Source organism: Eriocheir sinensis, unplaced genomic scaffold, assembly GCF_024679095.1.
Source record: "Eriocheir sinensis breed Jianghai 21 unplaced genomic scaffold, ASM2467909v1 Scaffold1546, whole genome shotgun sequence".
NCBI lineage: Eukaryota > Metazoa > Arthropoda > Malacostraca > Decapoda > Varunidae > Eriocheir > Eriocheir sinensis.
The window spans coordinates 1-19691 of record NW_026110902.1 but is presented as its reverse complement, the minus strand read 5'-3'; the positions used below and the strand labels follow the sequence as shown (position 1 = coordinate 19691).

Here is a 19691-nt window from a genome sequence, read left to right as displayed (position 1 = left end):
CACTCGCGCGAACTGTCTTGCTTAATAACTTAGGCCCATACTCTTAAACATATCGGCGCAGGCACACATATTTGACACGGTTTTCCTAGGAGTTTTGGGCATTTCCTTGGGTAGCTTTAAAGCCCTGGTGGTAGTTTGGCCCTTCCTCTGTACCAAGAACCCTAAAAACACTCATTAGAACCTGATTTGCCTCCTTTTTGGCCTTTGGAAATTGTTGATGTGAGGTGTGGAAGGGTCTGACAGTGCCGACCTAAGATTTCTCTGTACATGTAAGAAATTGGAGCATCAGGAAGAGGTCAGTATTTACACTTTCTTGCGTTTACTGGTGGAGTTTCTATTGCTTAATAACTTAGATCTCCTTCTGTATGTGATTGAAACAAGAGGATCAGGGCGAGGTTAATATTTGCAATTTGTACATTTTTTAATCGTCATAAGCTTGGATAATAATTTTTAGTGATGACACCCACAAAAAGCAACCAATTCCTGCCTCTTCCATCTCATAGACTGATAGAAATACATAGAATAATAGGCTGATGGAAAGATAGATAAAAGATTCAGATATCGACGTAATGTGCAGATAGATAAATATAGATAGATGGCTTAGACACACACACACACACACACACACACACACACACACACACACACACACACACACACACACACACAAACACGAACCCCGTCTTCCCCCCCAGACATACACACATATTCACCCGCCTCCACACACACACACACACACACACACACACACACACACACACACACACAGACGAGTATTTGCTGAGTTACCGAATGATGTGAATAACCTTTAGATCTTAAACCTGAAAGACTTTCCTTCCATGACTTTCTGCACCATCACGTAAGCCTCTTAAGAACCTGCAGCCTCACCTTGACCCGAACTAAATCACCTCGCCTCTGCTTCATTGTTCAGCCCCTAAGAACGATCGGGAAGACTTAGTGAATGCATTAGAGGTTTTGCAGCTGACGTCATTAGTGGGGGTGCGGGGGTCGCGCGGGCCTGCACGGCCATCTTGGTGGTCAGTTATCAAAGCAAACCTTGGTGGCGGCTGCAGAACCTGCAGCACAAGTACTCTGTGTTCGTCATGGGATACGTATGCTGTGCGGTTGGATGTTCTAACCGACACGGGAGAGATGCTGTGTCATTTTATAGATTTCCAGCGAATCCAGTAGAGCGGGTGTGGGGTTCTTGAAAGGTCTGGACTTCTTGAGATCTCGAAAAAATTATCAGCAAAAAAAAAAAAAAAATAAAGTATCTGAAAATTGAGTTCTCAGACTAACAGCCCCTTCTCGTCTTTATTATTTGTCCCATAGGACAAACAAAGGCCAAATGAACCTGCTCTCAAGTTTATTTACAGCAACAAAGAAACTCGCTGGAAAATAAGGAATAAGCTAATTCCAGGCACACATCTACCTAGCTAACTATCTTAAAACATCCTTAGCAAAATATGTACTTAGCTGGAGATGGGCGAAGCCGAAACCACACCTGGTCTACCTCGTGGTCTGGAGTCTTGGAGTCTTCCTTCAGTCCTCTCTCGTTCCTCTCTGCAACACGCCGCCTCTCGACCTTCCAAATGCTTCCCTCGCCTTGCAGTACACAATCACCCTGACTTGTGGATACTACAAAGGCAGGTAAACCACCACGACGGACACGTGGCACGGAAGGATGGTGAGGTCTACTGTTGAATATTTAAAGTGTGGTCTAGGTCTACTATTGAATATTTATTGTGGTCCAGGTCTACTATTGACTATTTGAATTGTGGTCTAGGTCTACTATTGAATATTTGAATTGTGGTCTAGGTCTGCTATTGAATATTTAAAGTGTGGTCTAGGTCTACTATTGAATATTTAAAGTGTGGTCTAGGTGTACTATTGAATATTTAAAGTATGGTCTAGGTCTACTATTGAATATTTAAATTGTGCTTTTGTTAATATTCAATCTGTGGGTAACAAGACTATTCAAATTAGGGAAATGTTAAATGAGCAATCACTTGATATTTTAGCTATTTCTGAGACTTGGTTGAATGAGCATGACACAAGTAGAGTTACTGAGATGAAACCTGCTACTCACACTTTCTGTCATAGCCCCAGAGAGGGCAGACGAGGGGGTGGTGTAGGCATTTTCTTGTCGAATATTTTTTTCTCACCTGAGGGTGTTGACACGAGTGAAAGTATCAAGTTTTGAATATATTGAGGTTAGTTTTAAGCATCAAAACCAGCGGGTAGCATACCTTGTTATATATAGGCCACCTTGGTCAAGTGTTAATCTCTTATTTGATGAATTTGGTGCATTGTTGGACTCAATTGATATGGTTTCTTTTAAAGTTTTTATTGTTGGTAACTTCAATATATGGATGGATGATCATGAAAACCATAACACAGTTTCTTTCTGTGAGCTTCTTGAATCTTATCAGTTGTCAAACAAGGTGAGCATAATAACTTCATCAACTGGCCATGTGTTAGACTTAGTCATTAGTGATGATGTAAACAATCTCATAGGTAGGGTGGATGTTGAACATGAATTTACTATTTCCCAGTTCACAGGCTCATAACATTTAAATTACTATTGTCAATATGTAAGGTAACTAAGAAAATTTATTATAGGAATAAGATGGGTTTCTCTGCTGCTACATTTATCAGTGAAATTAGTCAGATTTTTATGAAGATATGACTGGAGAGTGTGTTCACAATGATTTGTTATTTAAATCAAATTGTGTGAATTGTCTTACTGACACTTATAATGAGGTGATTAAGACACAATATAACAATGTGTGTCCGATCCTAGAGGTCATTACTGTCAAGGATAGATCGCCCTGATTTAATGGTGAAATTTTGACTCTGAGAAGAGAGAAACGACGCAAGGAATGTAAATGGAGAAATGAGGGATCTGTTGTGGCCTGGGAGGATTATAAAAATGTGAGAAATCGCTATAATGACTTGATAAGTAGGAGTAAAAGAAACTATTATCATACTAAAATTCTTGAGGCAGGATCAGATATGAACAAATTAAATCAACTTTTCAATAGTCTTACTGGTACTACTTTGAGAAGAAAGCTTCCCGATGGTTTCTGTGATAAAGATTTAGCGTATAACTTTTGTAATTTTTTCAAGAGTAAGATTATGAATATTGTATCGGAATTTGTGTAAACACCTTTTATGCCTGTTGCTGATGTTGAGGTGGATTGTAGATTGCAGTGTTTTAAAATCATTAGGAAGGATGATCTTGTTCGACTTTTCAAGAAAGCTAAGAAAACATATTGTGCCAGTGACCCATTGCCTGTATTGGATATCATGGATGCAGATAATTTTCCTAGTTTCATGGATATGGTGCTAAGAATTGTCAGTACTAGTATTTCTTCATGTAAATTTCCGGATTCTGAAAAGCGAGCTGTTATAAAACCAGTCTTAAAGGGAAAACTTGATTATCAAAATGTAAGCTCTTATAGACCAGTATCAAATTTGCCTTTTTGTCTAAGTTATTAGAGTATGCAATTATTGAGAGTTGATGGAACACTTGGAGAAGGTCCATGTCTTGCCTGATAGTCAGTCTGCATATAGGCCAATATTTTCTACTGAGGCTACTATTTGTTCTGTTGTTAATGATTTACTTGAAATGATGGATGGGGTAAATGTGCTATATTGGTTCTTCTAGATCTTAGTGCAGCATTTGATACGGTTGTTCATGAATTGCTTGTAAAAGATTTAAGGAGCATTGGAGTGGTAGACAATGCGTTAAAGTATCTTGAGAGTTATTTACAAACCAGAAATTATTGTGTGCAAATTGGAAATTGTTTTTCTTCATATGAAGCTCTGACAAGAGGAGTTCCACAAGGAAGTGTGCTGGGACCTATTTTATTTTGTATATACACAATTAGTTTATTCAGGATACTACAACAACATGATGTAGGATTCAAGGTGTTTGCTGATGACACCTAGTTCTACTTTTCCATCACTGATATTGAAAATACAAGTGCTAAGATCAATAGTGTTATTAATTCAGTCAAGGACTGGATGGATTATAAGCAATTGAAATTAAACGATGATAAGACTGAATTCATGCTTGTGGGAAGAAGGGCACTCTACGTTATTTTGGTGACGGTAACATGATTATAAGTGGTAATAAAATTCATGTTGTTGAAAGTGTTCGTGACTTGGGAGTGTTGTTGGATTACAATTTGACACTGAAATGTCAGATAAATAATGTCGTAAGGATTGCCGGATATCACCTTACAAATATTGCTTTTATCATGAAATACCTGGATGAAGATTCTATCAAGAAATTGGTGATTAACAGTATTATATCAAGAGTGGATAATTGCAACTCAATCTACTATAACCTGCCAAAGCTCCAATTAAGGAAATTACAGATGGTCTTAAATAGAGCAGCGAGATTAATCAAAGGAATTCCACCACGAGAGAGAATTACTCCTGTTCTGATAGAGCTCCACTGGTTGCCAATAAAAGCAAGGATAGTATTTAAGTTATGTGTTTAGACACACTAAGCTTTGATTACTGGCCGTCCACCGTATTTGGGAGAATTATTACACGAAATACAGCCAGGTAAAGGCATTAACACTAGCCGAGCCACTACTGGAATCACACTTCATGAACCGCGGTACTCTTCAAATGTTGGATTGCGCGCTTTCAGTTCTGCCGCCCCAAGTCTGTACAATAAGCTCCCTCCTGACATTAGAAGAACAGAGGATCTCTCCAAATTTAAGAAAGAACAAAAAACTTTTCTGTTCTCTGACTGCTATGACATGGAAACATTGACAATTAACATGGCATATAAGCTGTTATCATTATTGAAAATTTAATGAATTAAAATATGTGGGTCTTGCAGAGCGCTTCGGCGGAAGTGGGACCAGATAAATAAGAAACACAAGTAACAAGTAACAAGTAGAGGGACGTCTAGTTGCGTTGGAGTCTGGGTGGAAGAATGCTGCGGGGAGCGGCAAGACCCACAAGGCTCAGCGCCCCGGCCGCGGAGAAGATGTCAGGTCTCGCCACACTGACATCTCGTTTTTTCTGCATAACACTTATGCTAAACGCCCTACGGCTATGGATTATTATTTATTAATAACCTAACACATGCAGTAAGTAATAGTGGGCCATGCATCCCACACATAGCTCAGCTATGGCAGTAATAACGAATATGATTTGAAATATCGCTCTGCTCCCGACTTCTAGTGATGCATCTTCCCGCTCTCTCAATCAAAATGGCGGGGATTCCCGCGTTTTTTTCCACAGCCTATTTCTTGAATAATAAAATCATGACAGTGGGGGAAGTGGATAACAGCTATGAGGAGGGAGAACTGGCGGCCGTCTGCTTCACCTCGACTCTGTAGTGCTCATTTTGTCAAAGATATATTACAGGCAAAACTTATCAGATTATTACATGAGCTATCACTCATGTAGGTGTTGTCCCGGGTCCCCTAGCTTATTGTGTGGCGGGGGATTACTCTTGAACGGGATTTACATGAGCTGGCGGAGGTAAACAAGCTGGCGGAGGTAAACACGCATGGCGGCGCTCAAGCAGGGGAAGAAAATAGGAAAGGAAACTCAGTGGAGGCAAAATGCACAGAGGGACAGAGCTCAGTGCTGGGTGGAGTATATAAGTGTACGCAGGGAAGTGACCAAGAGTGCGTAGTGTAAGGTGACTTGCCGTCACCTGCCCTCACCTGTCGTCACTTGCCCTCTCCTGTTTGACTGCCTGTGCTGCCTACCTGGGCATCACTGGTCAGCAACAGGAGATCGGCCAGGCAGAGGGACAGCCAGTCATCCGACCAGCCAGACAGTCAGCCAGCCAGCTAGACAGCCAGTCTACCATTTTCCTCCTCCAAAAGCACTGATTTGTTCGATGTATCTTAGCTTCGCAGCATTCCCAAGCGATCTTAACACTTAACACAAATGATGCTAAAGTTCCTGCCATTTGCCCGCGGGTAGTGACTTAGGGAGGGGGCACACGTGGTCCGTCTGCTCACTCTGCTGGGTAGGTGACCACCAGCGGGTCTGCAGACGACGCACAAGGTGCAGACGACGCTATTTCGTGACGTCACTGCAAAACCTCTATACTCGTAAGACCATAAGGAGCCATATTCTTAAACATTTCGGGGTAAAGATTCGTTTCATGTCCGTGCCAGTATCTTATAATCTACTTTATGAAACATCACTATCTCTTCATATATCTTTTCTACAAACCTTCAACAGTCATGGAAACGCTTTGAAAATCCATTTCAAGGACTTTTTTTACTCCTGAAAATAGGGCATAATGGTGCAGAGCTTAGTTGACCCCGCAGCCTACATTACCTTACCCGCCACGTTGGGTTTCTCCTCCTCCTCCTCCTCCTCCTCTTTTTTCTCCCTCTCGCTAGCTCCCCTTTCTTGACCTCTACCTCGTCGTCTTTTTCCCTTGCTCTTTTATCCTCCTCCTCCTCCTCCTCACGCGTGGGTCAGTGAAATGGGTATGCCTGGGAAAGGTAAACTGAGGTAACCTGCGTGTCACAATCGGTCCTGTGTCGCCGGCTGAGGGGTCTGCTGTTACCTGCGGAGTCACGAGCCAAGGGGACGGAGGAGCGCGCCGGGGTAATGCGTAGGTTATCGTGCGACCTCCCACCCCCCTTTACCCCTCTTCCCACCATCATCTTTGCCTTATACAGTGTTGCGTCCTAGTGTTTTTTCTTGTGAGTGTTTGATATATTGTTTTAAATGAGGGTTTGATAGTTTTATGCGTGTGTGTGTGGGGGGGTGAGGTGTTAGTGGTTGAATGTAGGGAAGTGAGCCAGTCATGTATTAGCACAGGTATGAAGGGGTATACAGTAAGCTTAGGTTAGGAAGGTTAGGTTAGGTTAGGTGTGGGTTTTATGGTTGAGGGAAGATTGTGTGCTGATAGCGGAGACAGTAACAGGAAGAGGCAGGCAGATGTAGAAAAAGTCACCCAACCAGCCAGGTATTAGTACGGGTGTGAAGGGAGTTTACAGGAAGGTTAGGATAGGTTAGGTGTGGGTTTTATGGGAGAGGGAAGATTTGTGCTTATAGCGGAGGGAGTAACATTAGGGAGGCAGGCAGAGGTAGAAGGAGTCACCCATCCAGCCAGGTATTAGCACAGGTGTGAAGGGATATACAGGAAGGTTAAGTTAGGTTAGGTGGGTTTTATGGGGAGCGTAGATTGTGTGCTGATAGCGGAGACAGTAGCAGGAGGAGGCAGGCAGAGGTAGAAGAGTCACCCAACCAGTCAGGTATTAGTACAGGTGTGAATGGGGTTTAAGGGCCATATTATTAAACGTAAAAGAACATAAGAACGTCAGGAGTCTGCAAGAGGCCGGTTGGTTTATACAAGGCAGCTCCTGTAAGTCTAATCCCACCTTACCTCACTATCCATGTTAGATCGTTAAGTGGTTTGTTTGTTTGTTTGTTAATGGGTAGTCAAACAGCTGTATTACCGTCAGTTAGGTACGTTACTTAAATAGATAGTTTGATAGTTAGTTAAGCAGCTAGAGTCAGTTAGTTAATTTTACTATATTCTGTATTTATTTATTTATTTATTTATATTATTTTTTTTTTTTTGTTATTTTGTTGTTTCTTTTTCCTTTTCTTTCTTTCTTTTCTTTTTTCTATTTGTTTTCTTTTTCTTTCTTTTTTCCTTTGTGTTTTCCCGGTGTTGGTTTTCTTTTTTGGTGTTCTTTTTTCCTATCATCCTTTTGTTGATGTTCGTTGGTCTGGGTGAGCCGCTTTCCTCCCAGAAGAGACCCACCCATAATTTTGGAGATGTTGTTAGGGCCGAAAGGTGGATGATGTTTGTTTTATTTCATTTTCTTGATGTCGTGTTTTTCGTTCTTTTTATTGCTTTAGTTTTCTTTTTCGATGTTTTCCTGTTCTTTTTCTTTTACTTCTTATTGATGCTTTTTGTTGTTATTTTTTCCTATCAACCTTTTGTTGATGTTCCTTGGTCTGGATGAGCCGCTTTCCTCCCAGAAGAGACCCATCCATAATTTTGGTGATGTTGTTTGGGACCGAAAGGTGGATGATGTTTCTTTGTATTTCTCTTTTCTTGATGTTCATTTATTTCTGTTGCTTTTCTTTTTCGATGTTTATTCTGTTCTTTTTCCATTTTTTTTATATTTCTATTATTTATTTTTTTTTTTTTACAACAAAGGAGGCAGCTCTATTGCACACAAAAAATAAAACAATAATAATTGAAAAACAAACTAGGTACCACACAGTGTGTTGATACATTATGCTTCTATCCCCGTATTGAAAGATTTTGAAAATCTTGTTGTTTTAAATAGAGATCGAATTTAGTGGTGCAATCGCCATTTGCCCCAGTGGGGTAAATGACGATTTTCGTGGGGCAATTAACTATCGGTCTGTAATTCGTTTATTTGAAGGTAATTTGGCATACTATAGGATAGATAAAGACAGAAATTATCAACTAAATATATTCAAACAAAAAACAAAGATGATATAGCCCACATTACAAGGCTAGCTTACTTAGCCTGGCCTTAAAGCTGATACATAATGTATTCTAGGAGAATTAAAAGTGTTTTTCTAGGAGAAATAAAAGTGTTTTTCTTCCTTATAGTGTTTTCTTCCTTAATCATCCCTCTGTTCAAATTCTCGAAGAGAGGCCATGGCCTGAACATCTGGAAAGCGGAATATGTTCTTTACGTCAGGGACCAGAGGCCCAAACACGATGAATTTGGTGTCAATGATTAGGACCTCTTTAACCGTCTTCTCAGCCCAGGTCCATGCTGAAGGGTCACTGGAGATCGCTTTCTTCTGCAAAAAATCGACCTCCACCTGCGTCACTTCAGTTTCTTCGTCACTTGAAAATACCTTAAGAATTTTCCCCCAGAAGTACTGAGGCTTTGGGTGCGAGAAGTACACTGCGACATATTTATAGGTGTCTGCGTCTTCAATGGTAGGCCTACCATTCTTTGATGTGACCGCCTCTGTTCCATCTGCTGTGGCCTCATCATGCCTATAATCTCTGTCCTTGTCACTTCTGTAATCTGTCTCTTCTCTTCTGTCTTCTGTCTCGTCTCGTCTGTCTTCTGTCTCTCCTCTTCTGGCTTCTGTCTCTTCTTCGTTGTGTCACCTCCTCCATTCTCACTTCTGTAGCCTCCTCAAGGTCGTCTTGCACCTCTTCAAGGTCATCTTCAGCAGATCCTCCAGAGATAAATCACTGGAGGTGTTAGCTTCAGTCATTGCGACACTGGAGACAACTGTTGAGTCCGAGTCCTCATCCTCCTCCTCTTTCAACTTTCTCTTCTTCCCTGTTGCCTTTTTCTTTGGTGCTTCCTTCGTAGACTTCTCAGTTTGAGTAGGAGCTCCCTTCTTCCGAGGTCTTGCCTTAGACTCGTTCATTTCTGCAATCTTTTGGCGGCACTTCTCATCAGTTATTACAGAGCAACTCATGGGAATGACTCTCCTCTTTTTTGTGAGGGGGGTAGCACGACGTCCTCTGGAGTGTAGGACAGCCTCTATGGAAGCTGGGGGAAGTTTCTTACCATGCTGAGAGATGCTTGAGACGAGACATTTGAAGAAGAGACTCAATGCAGCCTCATCCCTGCTCAGTAGCTCATCCACCAGCTGTTGGTCCGTGTACTTCTTCAATTCCTGTGAGGGGGCTGTTTGAGAATCCGTGGATGTAGAAGCAGTGGCTGTTCGCTTAGGTGTTGAAGCAGTAGGTGTAGATGCTGCTGGGGTTTCATCATCTTCAGGTGCAGGAGGAGGAGGTATGTCTAGGGACTGGGTACGAGCAGTGGGCAGGATTGGCTGGTCATCGTCATCAGTGGGCTTTCCTGCAGACACCCAGTCATCATAGGTTTTGAGCTTTATTGTATCGAGCCTTGAAGTGTTATACTTCACCCTATCTAGGGGATGGATACCAGTTGCTCGGAAACCTGCCACAATGTTCTCCTTTGACAACCCAGTGTTCCAAACTGAACACAACATGTTCACAAAGAGATCCTTACGAAGGTTCTCACGGCCTCCTGTACTTTGAGTATACTCCAGCAACTTGGAGTCGTAGTACGACTTCAAGGGAGCAAAACAAGCCACATCCAAGGGCTGGAGGAGGTCGGTACAATGAGGTGGCAACTTCAAGATGGTGATGTTGTTTTTCACTGCCAAATCTACTGTACGTAAGGATGTGTGGCTCAGGTGACCATATAGCACCACCAGAATTGGCCCTCTCCCTTTCACTACTTCTACAAAAGACTCGAAGAAGTCCTCAAAGACAGAGGTGGTCATCCACCCAGAATCAGTCACAGCATATTGAGTTCCTGGCAAAGCATTATCACCCCGCCAGGTAGTCTGCATCTTCTTGCCTTTGAATACAATCAAAGGTGGTAGTGCAGTCCCATCGGCGCAGCAGGTAGCTAACACAGTGATGTTTTGCCTGTTGGCACCATGTGTAATCCTTACTGTTTTCACCCTTTTGTGCCGATGGTCTTGGCCTTTGATGGGTCTGTAGGAAAACCGGTCTCATCCATATTGAAGATGGAACTAGGCTTGTCTGCTAGTCCCATTTCATCGAAGAGCTTCCTAACTTGTCGTAAAATCCGTAGACAACGAATGGGTCTGACGTGACACTCTTCCTCGCCAGCTGCATCATGCCTCCTTTCTTTAATGTGAGCCCATGGCGCTTCAAGAAACTGCTCACCCAGTCCCTTCCTGGCCGATTGTCTTTGAAAGGCGTGACACATTGGTTGAATTCCAGGTAGTCATGTATGAGAGATTGGAGTTCAGCAATGGGAGGAGGCATTCATTTGCTCCATGATCTTCACGCATCTCAATATTTCTGCCTCCATCTCAGCGGACAGTGCAACCTTCCTTCCCTGCAAACAAAGAAAACAAAATATGGAAATCAATGTAGTTTTAAAGCTATTGAGTTTAAAATTGATTGAGCAGAAACTATAAAACTGCTGCCTAACCCAGAAAATGTACTCCTACGGTAAACAGACACAACAAAACTTATGAGAGACTTTGAAACTAAACAGTGTAAAATGGTAATTTCGCATTCGTCTCTGACTCGAACGTGAATCTTATGCATCTGTGACAATGGCTTTATTGTACTAAATTATATTTGTACTCACTCTTTGCCTGTGTGCGTTGTAGGTTGGTAGTCCTCAGATTCCTGGTGCTTCTTATGTTCACTCCATAGCTTTCCATACCCAATCTTGTGCTTCCTCGATGCTTCCTTAATTGCAACACCACTTGCAATTTCTTCCAGGTCGAGTTTAAGGTGGCATCATTATATGGCTTAGCCTTCTTAACATAATCTCGCACCATTTTCACAACTTCTGAAACCTAGAAAAAGGTTAAGTAACATGGGGAATTGACGATCATAATGGGGTAAATAGAATAGGGATGGGGCATATTACGATCGGTGTGGGGGCAATAAACGATCGGGTAGCGATCCTCAATTGCCCCCACACCAGTTGTAATCTGCCCCACTTTCAGAATGCTGTGGTGTCTTTAATACTTGCATATAAATGCTATGGAAGTGATAGCTATCGCCAATTGCCCCAAATTCTTCAAGCATCGCAAATTGCCCCAAAATTTATCCGTGTGGTGAATTATAACAAATTTTCTGAAACATTGCAAATGTTTTTGCAACATTTTTTTGCATGGTTATATATATATGTACACATATATTTTTATATATAGAAATATATATATATATATATATATGCAATATATATATATATATATATATATATATATATATATATATATATATATATATATATATATATATATATATATATATATATATATATATATATATATATATATATATATATATATATATATATATATATATATATATATATATATATATATATATATATATATATATATATATATATATATATATATATATATATATATATATATATATATATATATATATATATATATATATATATATGTGTGTGTGTGTGTGTGTGTGTGTGTGTGTGTGTGTGTGTGTTTTATATATTTATATAGACATGATTACATAGGCGGACATTAATTCAAATATTTAGACTCTCTCGCTGCTGGTGTGCTTGTTCATGCAGGTGTGCTGCAGGGTGAGTGTGTGATCCGTGTGTACCTGTCACTATCACTTCATACCAATATTCTAACGTCGTCTTCTTTCCACAGCGAAGTCGATAGATGACGGCGGAAGCGAGGCGGAGGAGGAGGACTAGAGCGCCCCCTTCCCTGGCGCGGAATAACCAGAGTCCTGCAAGTCGGCTACCCAAGGCCCTACCGTGGGTCCACTCCCTCCCCCGCTACCCGTATACCTCCTTCCTCACGACGTCCTCCAGCATTACTACTACTGGTGCTGCTGAGACGAAGGCATCTGCTACCGCTCCTGCTGCTGATGCTCCTAATGGCACTGCTGTTTCCTCCGAGTCCTTTTCCTCGTTTGGTCTTCCTGAGTTTTCCACCGTCTCCATGACCCCGTACTGGCCCTCCAAATACCCCTTGTGCCCCTTCCGGCCGCCTACACTCACCGACGACCTTGACCCACTTATCCATCCCTCCAGCCTCCTCCAGACACCCCCATCCAGCCTCGCTCTGTCCTCCCCCTCCCTGCATGGCTCGGTACACACGCTGCCTGCCGGGGTCGCTGCAGGGCCGTCTACCATGACCCGTAGCTCTTCCATGACCTCGGTGAAGTCCTTCAGATCGCTTCTTGGACCAGGTTCCCGACCACATGCAGGCGTCCGTGGATCTCGTGCAGCAGGCCAGGACCAGGGCGTGGGTGCGTTCCGATTCGGCCCGTGAGCTGCCTCGGCTGTGTGGAGGGCCTGAGGGTGCTGGACCAATGGGTGAGTAAGACTGCTGCTTTGTTGACTTAATTATGTATAAACTTCATTTAACCCGGTAGCTGCGGGGGTCATGTTTCTTAGGTTAGGTTAGGTTAGGTTAAAGGTCCCATCTAAGCAAAATAATGAGACAGAAACATCATTAGTACAAGCCATTTCATAATATATATCAACGCATTTGTGATCAGTGAATACATCGTCTATTTTGGGAGGTTCATATCATGGCAGAAATTTGGCCTATCGTGTAACGGGTTACCTGTTGGCGTTTAAAGGGCGTTGATTAAGACTTCAGCTTCCTTAAGGCGAATATATTCGTAGCCTATGTACAAGGAGCGTCGGAGCGAGAGCGACTGCCGTTGTGTGTCAGTCGGACTCTCGTGAAGGAGTGACGAGTTACAGGTTGGAAAATAATTGTTACAATTGGTCACGTACGTCAAGGTGACTCAAGCTTGATGAAATGCTTTGTATACAAACTGAGACGGTAAACACTGACGGACGACATTCCTATAAGGTGGCGTGATCTATCTGTCGAGGGTTTTTTCCATTGACAATTGTATGCCTAATTCGTGGTGATACTAAATAATAATAATAATAATACATTGATATCCTACTATAACAATCGCTGCTACACGGTAAAGCCACAAATTTGTCCCGTCGCTGCTACCGGGTTAATGGTCCATAAGATATACGTATATAGAAGCTTTACAAGAAGTTACGTGCTCTCCTACATGGACAAGATATGAAACGGCATACACACACTTTCTCGTTTCACTAGAGTCTCTTGGGGTGTTCATTAAGTTTAGAAAGTTACATAAATATTGCTACGTACTTCAACAAATTCAGTAATCAAGTAACATTATAGCAACTTTTGACTTGGCTGCTTGTTAAATAAGAACCATTGTCGAAGTTTATGTATATACTATTTGTCCCAAACATTACTTTCTATAACATTATTTTCTTTGTTATATCTCAGCTTACAGAGGTACAGAACGAAAACAAGGGACAGGATTTGACCGTTGAAAACAAACACAGGTGAGCTCGTTGAGAATGGAAAGATATGAGTCAAATGATGAATGACTATTTCCTCTCAGTTTTCACGCAGGAAGATCTAACAACCATTCCGGAGAGAGTTCAGGTATATGAGGGTGAAGAGAACGACAAGTTGAGGGATGTGATCATCACCAGGCAAGTAGTCCAGAATGAGATTGGTAGGTTGAAGAAAATAAATCGCCGGGCCCGGACAAAGTATTCCCACGGATTCTGAAAGAGTGCAAGGAGGTCCTCAGTGGTCCAGTTACCAATATCTTTAATATGTCGGTAAATTCTGGGTATGTGCCCAATCAATGGAATTTACATTTACATTTACATTTACATCAGTTGTAGAAAAGATGTTGGAGTCCCTCAAGGGTCTGTGCTGGGTCCTCTGCATATTATTATTTACATCAATTACTTTGAAAAAGGAAATAGTAGTGAAGTCAGAAAGTTCGCATATGATACCAAGATCGGTAGAGTAATCCAATCAGACAGGGACGCTACCGTTCTCCAGGATGAGCTTGACAGACTATATCATTAAGGGGGAAATGGCAGATGGAATTCAATGTCGGAAGTGTAGCATTCTGAGTGTAGGTAGGAATAATCCCTCACACAATTACTCCTTAAATGACACTCCTAAGCTGGTCTGGGCGTGAGAGAGACTTAGGAGTACTAGTGAGCGCTGACCTCCGTCCTAGGGCTCAATGCATTCAGGCTAAAAATCGGGCAAACAGAGTACTTGGTTTCATCTCAAGGAGCGTAAGCAATAGGAGCGCTGAAGTCATCCTCAAACTTTACTTAGCATTAGTTAGACCTCATCTCGATTATGCAGTTCAGTTCTGGTCCCCCTACTATAGAATGGATATCAAGATGTTAGAATCTGTACAGAGGAGGATGCCAAAGATGATTCAGGGGGTGAGAAACTTGCCTTATGAAGATAGGCTGAAGCATTTAAATCTACACTCTCTAGAAAGGCGAAGGTTGCGAGGAGACTTGATCGAAGTCTATAAATGGATGAAGGGCTTTAATAAAAGGGATGTCAATAAGATTTTGATAGTAAAAGAGCCAGGTAGGAAGCGTAGCAATGGTTTTAAGTTAGACAAATTCAGATTCAACAAAGACATAGGCAAGAACTGGTTCACCAAAAGAGTGGTAGATGAATGGAACAGGCCTGGGAGCCATGTTGTGGGTGCCAATACCGTAGATACATTCAGGAAGAGGTTAGATAAAACCACGGATGGTGAGGTAAGGTGGGGTTGAGTGTACAGGAGCTGCCTTGTATAGGCCAACCAGCCTCTTGCAGACTCCTTACGTTCTTATGTTCTTATATACTGTACCTACTCGTCATTAACTTATTTGTCATAGTCTATTTTTATTACTTTTCTTGTTCTATGATCTTATTACTTATTTAATGTATTGTTTAAGGATTGATCGGCTGGAGGTTAAATGAGTACTTATAAATATAGAGATGAGATAAGATAAGATAAGATAAAGTTATATGGAGATAGAGTTGCCAAGAAAATAGAACTGTAAGGAGATAAGATAAAAATGTAGTTAAATGAAAAAAAAAGTAGATAAATTTGTAGGTATGGATATATATATATATATATATATATATATATATATATATATATATATATATATATATATATATATATATATATATATATATATATATATATATATATATATATATTTTTTATTTTTTTTTTTATTTTTTTTTTTTTTACGTCTTGGCCAATTGCGCCGGTAGGTAGGGCCAGCAGGTTCTTCCCAGTAGATCCTGACAGTCGGTCCAAGGCAAGGTATGTCGTGCCTTCCGGTAAAAATATAGCTTGTTTTTATAGCTATTTAGCATTGTGTTTGACAAGTGCCTTTTTTTACTGTTTACTTATGGAGTGGAAAGAAAATGGGCTTTGGAAATAAATAGTGGTACTTTTGTCATGGAGAAAGAGTGAAAAAATAAAAGTCTTGAAAAAAAAGCGATACTTATTCAGTTTTTGGATGGAAAAGGTTAGAAAAAAGGTAGCTGGAAAAAATGGAATACCTATAGGGAGGTGGATGGGGGCAAATGGAAGAGGAAGAAGGTGGTTGGAAGAAAGAGGAACGTGAATGGGGAGCAAGTGGGAGATGAGGAATGTGAAGGAAAGGAAGAGGAATGGGAGCAGGAGGAAGGAGGAATGGGGAGCTGGAGGAAGGGAAGGGAATGGGGAGCAGGAGGAAGGGAAGGAATGGGAGCTGGAGGAAGGAAGGAATGGGGAGTTGGAGGAAGGAAGGGAAATGGGGAGCTGGAGGAAGGGAAGGGAATGGAGAGCTGGAGGAAGGAAGGGAATGGGGAGCTGGAGGAAGGGAAGGGAATGGAGAGCTGGAGGAAGGGGAAGGAATGGGGAGCTGGAGGAAGGGAAGGAATGGAGATGGAGGAAGGGAAGGAATGGGGAGCTGAAGGGAAGGGAATGGGGAGTTGGAGGAAGGGGAAGGAATGGGAGCTGGAGGAAGGGAAGGGAATGGGGAGCTGGAGGAAGGAAGGAATGGGAGCTGGAGGAAGGGAAGGAATGGGGAGCTGGAGGAAGGAAGGAATGGGGAGCTGGAGGAAGGGAAGGGAATGGGAGCTGGAGGAAGGAAGGGAATGGGAGCTGGAGGAAGGGAAGGAATGGAGAGCTGGAGGAAGGAAGTGAATGGGGAGCTGGAGAAGGGAAGAGAATGGGAGCTGGAGGAAGGAAGGGAATGGGGAGTTGGAGGAAGGAAGGAATGGAGAGCTGGAGGAAGGAAGGAATGGGAGCTGGAGGAAGGAAGGAATGGGGAGCTGGAGGAAGGGAAGGAATGGGAGCTGAGGAAGGGAAGGAATGGGGAGCTGGAGGAAGGGAAGGAATGGGGAGCTGAGGAAGGAAGGGAATGGGAGCTGGAGAAGGGAAGTGAATGGGGAGCTGGAGGAAGGGAAGGAATGGGGAGCTGGAGGAAGGAAGGAATGGGAGCTGGAGGAAGGGAAGGAATGGGAGCTGGAGGAAGGAAGGGAATGGGAGCTGGAGGAAGGGAAGGAATGGGGAGCTGGAGGAAGGAATGGGGAGTTGAGGAAGGAAGGGAATGGGGAGCTGGAGGAAGGGAAGGGAATGGGAGCTGGAGGAAGGGAAGGAATGGGAGCTGGAGGAAGGAAGGGAATGGGGAGCTGGAGGAAGGGAAGTGAATGGGGGAGCTGGAGGAAGGAAGGAATGGGAGTTGGAGGAAGGGAAGTGAATGGGGAGCTGGAGGAGGAAGGAATGGGGAGTTGGAGGAAGGGAAGGAATGGGGAGCTGGAGGAAGGGAAGGAATGGGAGAGCTGGAGAAGGAAGGGAATGGGAGCTGGAGGAAGGGAAGGGAATGGAGAACTGGAGAAGGGAAGTGAATGGAGAGTTGGAGGAAGGAAGGAATGGGGAGCTGGAGGAAGGGAAGGAATGGGGAGCTGGAGGAAGGGAAGGAATGGGGAGCTGGAGGAAGGGAAGGGAATGGGGAGCTGGAGGAAGGAAGGGGATGGGGAGCTGGAGGAAGGGAAGGAATGGGAGCTGGAGGAAGGGAAGTGAATGGAGAGCTGGAGGGAAGGGAAGAATGGGGAGCTGGAGGAAGGAAGGAATGGCGAGCTGGAGGAAGGGAAGGGAATGGAGAACTGAGGAAGGGAAGTGAATGGGGAGCTGGAGGAAGGGGAAGGGAATGGAGCTGGAGGAAGGGGGAGGGAATGGGGAGCTGGAGGAAGGGAAGGGAATGGCGAGCAGGAGGAAGGGAAGTGAATGGGGAGTTGGAGGAAGGGAAGGAATGAGAGCTGGAGGAAGGGAAGGAATGGGGAGCTGGAGGAAGGGAAGAATGGGGAGCTGGAGGAAGGAAGGAATGGGAGCTGGAGGAAGGGAAGGAATGGGGAGCTGGAGGAAGGAAGTGAATGGGGAGCTGGAGGAAGGAAAGAATGGGAGAGCTGGAGGAAGGGAAGGGGATGGGGAGCTGGAGGAAGGAAGGAATGGGAGTTGAGGAAGGAAGGAATGGGAGCTGAGGAAGGGAAGTGAATGGGAGCTGGAGGAAGGGAAGGAATGGAGAGCTGAGGAAGGGAAGGAATGGGGAGCTGGAGGAAGGGAAGGGAATGGGAGTTGGAGGAAGGGAAAGGGGCTGTGAGCTGGAGAAGAGTGAATGGGGAGCTGGAGGAAGGGAAGAAAGAGTGAATGGGAGCTGGAGGAAGGAAGTGAATGGGAGCGAAGGAAGGAATGAGGAAGGGAAGTGAATGGAGAGCTGAGGAAGGGAAGAATGGAGAGCTGGAGGAAGGGAAGTGAATGGAGCTGAGGAAGGGAAGTGAATGGAGAGCTGGAGGAAGGAAGTGAATGGAGAGCTGAGGAAGGGAAGGAATGGAGAGCTGGAGGAAGGGAAGTGAATGGAGAGCTGGAGGAAGGGGAAGTGAATGGGAGCTGGAGGAGGGGAAGTGAATGGGGGAGTTGGAGGAAGGGTGAATGGGGGAGCTGGAGGAAGGAAGGGAATGGGAGCTGGAGGAGGGAAGGGAATGGGGAGCTGGAGGAAGGGAATGGGGAGCTGGAGGAAGGAAGAATGGGGAGCTGGAGGAAGGAAGGGAATGGAGGCTGGAGGGAAGGGGAAGGGGATGGGGGAGGGAGTGAATGGGGAGCTGGAGGAAGGAAGTGAATGGAGAGCTGGAGGAAGGAAGTGAATGGGGAGCTGGAGGATGGGAAGTGAATGGGAGCTGAGGAAGGGAAGGGAATGGGGAGCTGGAGGAAGGGAAGGAATGGGAGCAGGAAGAGGGGATGGAGAGCTGAGGAAGGGAAGGAATGGGAGTTGGAGGAAGGAAGGGAATGGAGAGCTGGAGGAAGGGAAGGAATGGGTGAGGAAGGGAAGGGAATGGGAGCTGGAGGAAGGGAAGTGAATGGGGAGTTGGAGGAAGGGAAGGAATGGGAGCTGGAGGAAGGGAAGGAATGGGGAGCTGGAGGAAGGGAAGGAATGGAGAGTTGGAGGAAGGAAGGAATGGGAGCTGGAGGAAGGGAAGGAATGGGGAGCTGGAGGAAGGGAAGGGAATGGGAGCTGGAGGAAGGGAAGTGAATGGGAGCTGAGGAAGGAAGGAATGGGAGCTGAGGAAGGAAGGAATGGAGAGCTGTACATTTTTTTAAGAGTTTCTCTTACACCCAAGTGCGAAACATTGTAGGCAAAGTACATGGCATAAGCCCCACACATCGCTTCGCGTGCTTTGAAGTCGAAATGCATTTTTATACATACTGAGCCCGGGGTAATCAATATATTTGAAATGATCAGAGTATAATTTTGGATCGAGAGCATAACTATCTAGGAACACTGCCATGCCCGGTTCATAGTAGAGACAAATCCAGTGTCCCATTTCTCTTTAGAATAACTTGGTAGCGTATTGACGATGCACACTATAGGTTTTCTATATCGAGGTATAGAGTTTACCTCGTCTGCCAATAACACGCCTAAAAACAAGGCTTGCTTTCCTATGTGCCCCCTCAATCCTCTTTCAATCTCCATGTTGTTCATCGCACAGCCGCTTCAAGCGCGCACATCACACTGCAGCCGTCTTTCAGAATTAACTGTTATTATACCCACTGTTTCGCCAAACAGTATCAACAGACGGTTCTCGTTTTCTCCCTTGCTTAGATTCAAGCTAACCCCCATTCATTTCAACGGGCAAATTATCATTCAAGTTTTCAGCACGCAAATCAAATGTGCAAATCATTGCCCCCTTGCCGAAAATATCCTTTCCGATTAAATGGTCTTTGTGAAAACCAAGTGCATCCAAAGTACGATGGTAGAGCTCAGCATAGTCATGAGGGAATTTACTAGGAA

The 19691-nt window shown here is 43.7% G+C and overlaps 1 long non-coding RNA gene and 1 pseudogene across 1 annotated transcript; both read right to left on the bottom strand.

The window, feature by feature from the left end:
* Window positions 1-7682: 7682 nt before the first annotated feature.
* Window positions 7683-8129, bottom strand: LOC126990322 (uncharacterized). Its single transcript, XR_007744212.1, has 2 exons — window positions 7948-8129; window positions 7683-7715 (listed from the first exon to the last, which is right to left on the bottom strand). It is a non-coding gene; the product is annotated as an uncharacterized LOC126990322 (long non-coding RNA).
* A 95-nt stretch (window positions 8130-8224) lies between these two features.
* Window positions 8225-11313, bottom strand: LOC126990323 (uncharacterized; annotated as a pseudogene).
* Window positions 11314-19691: the final 8378 nt, after the last annotated feature.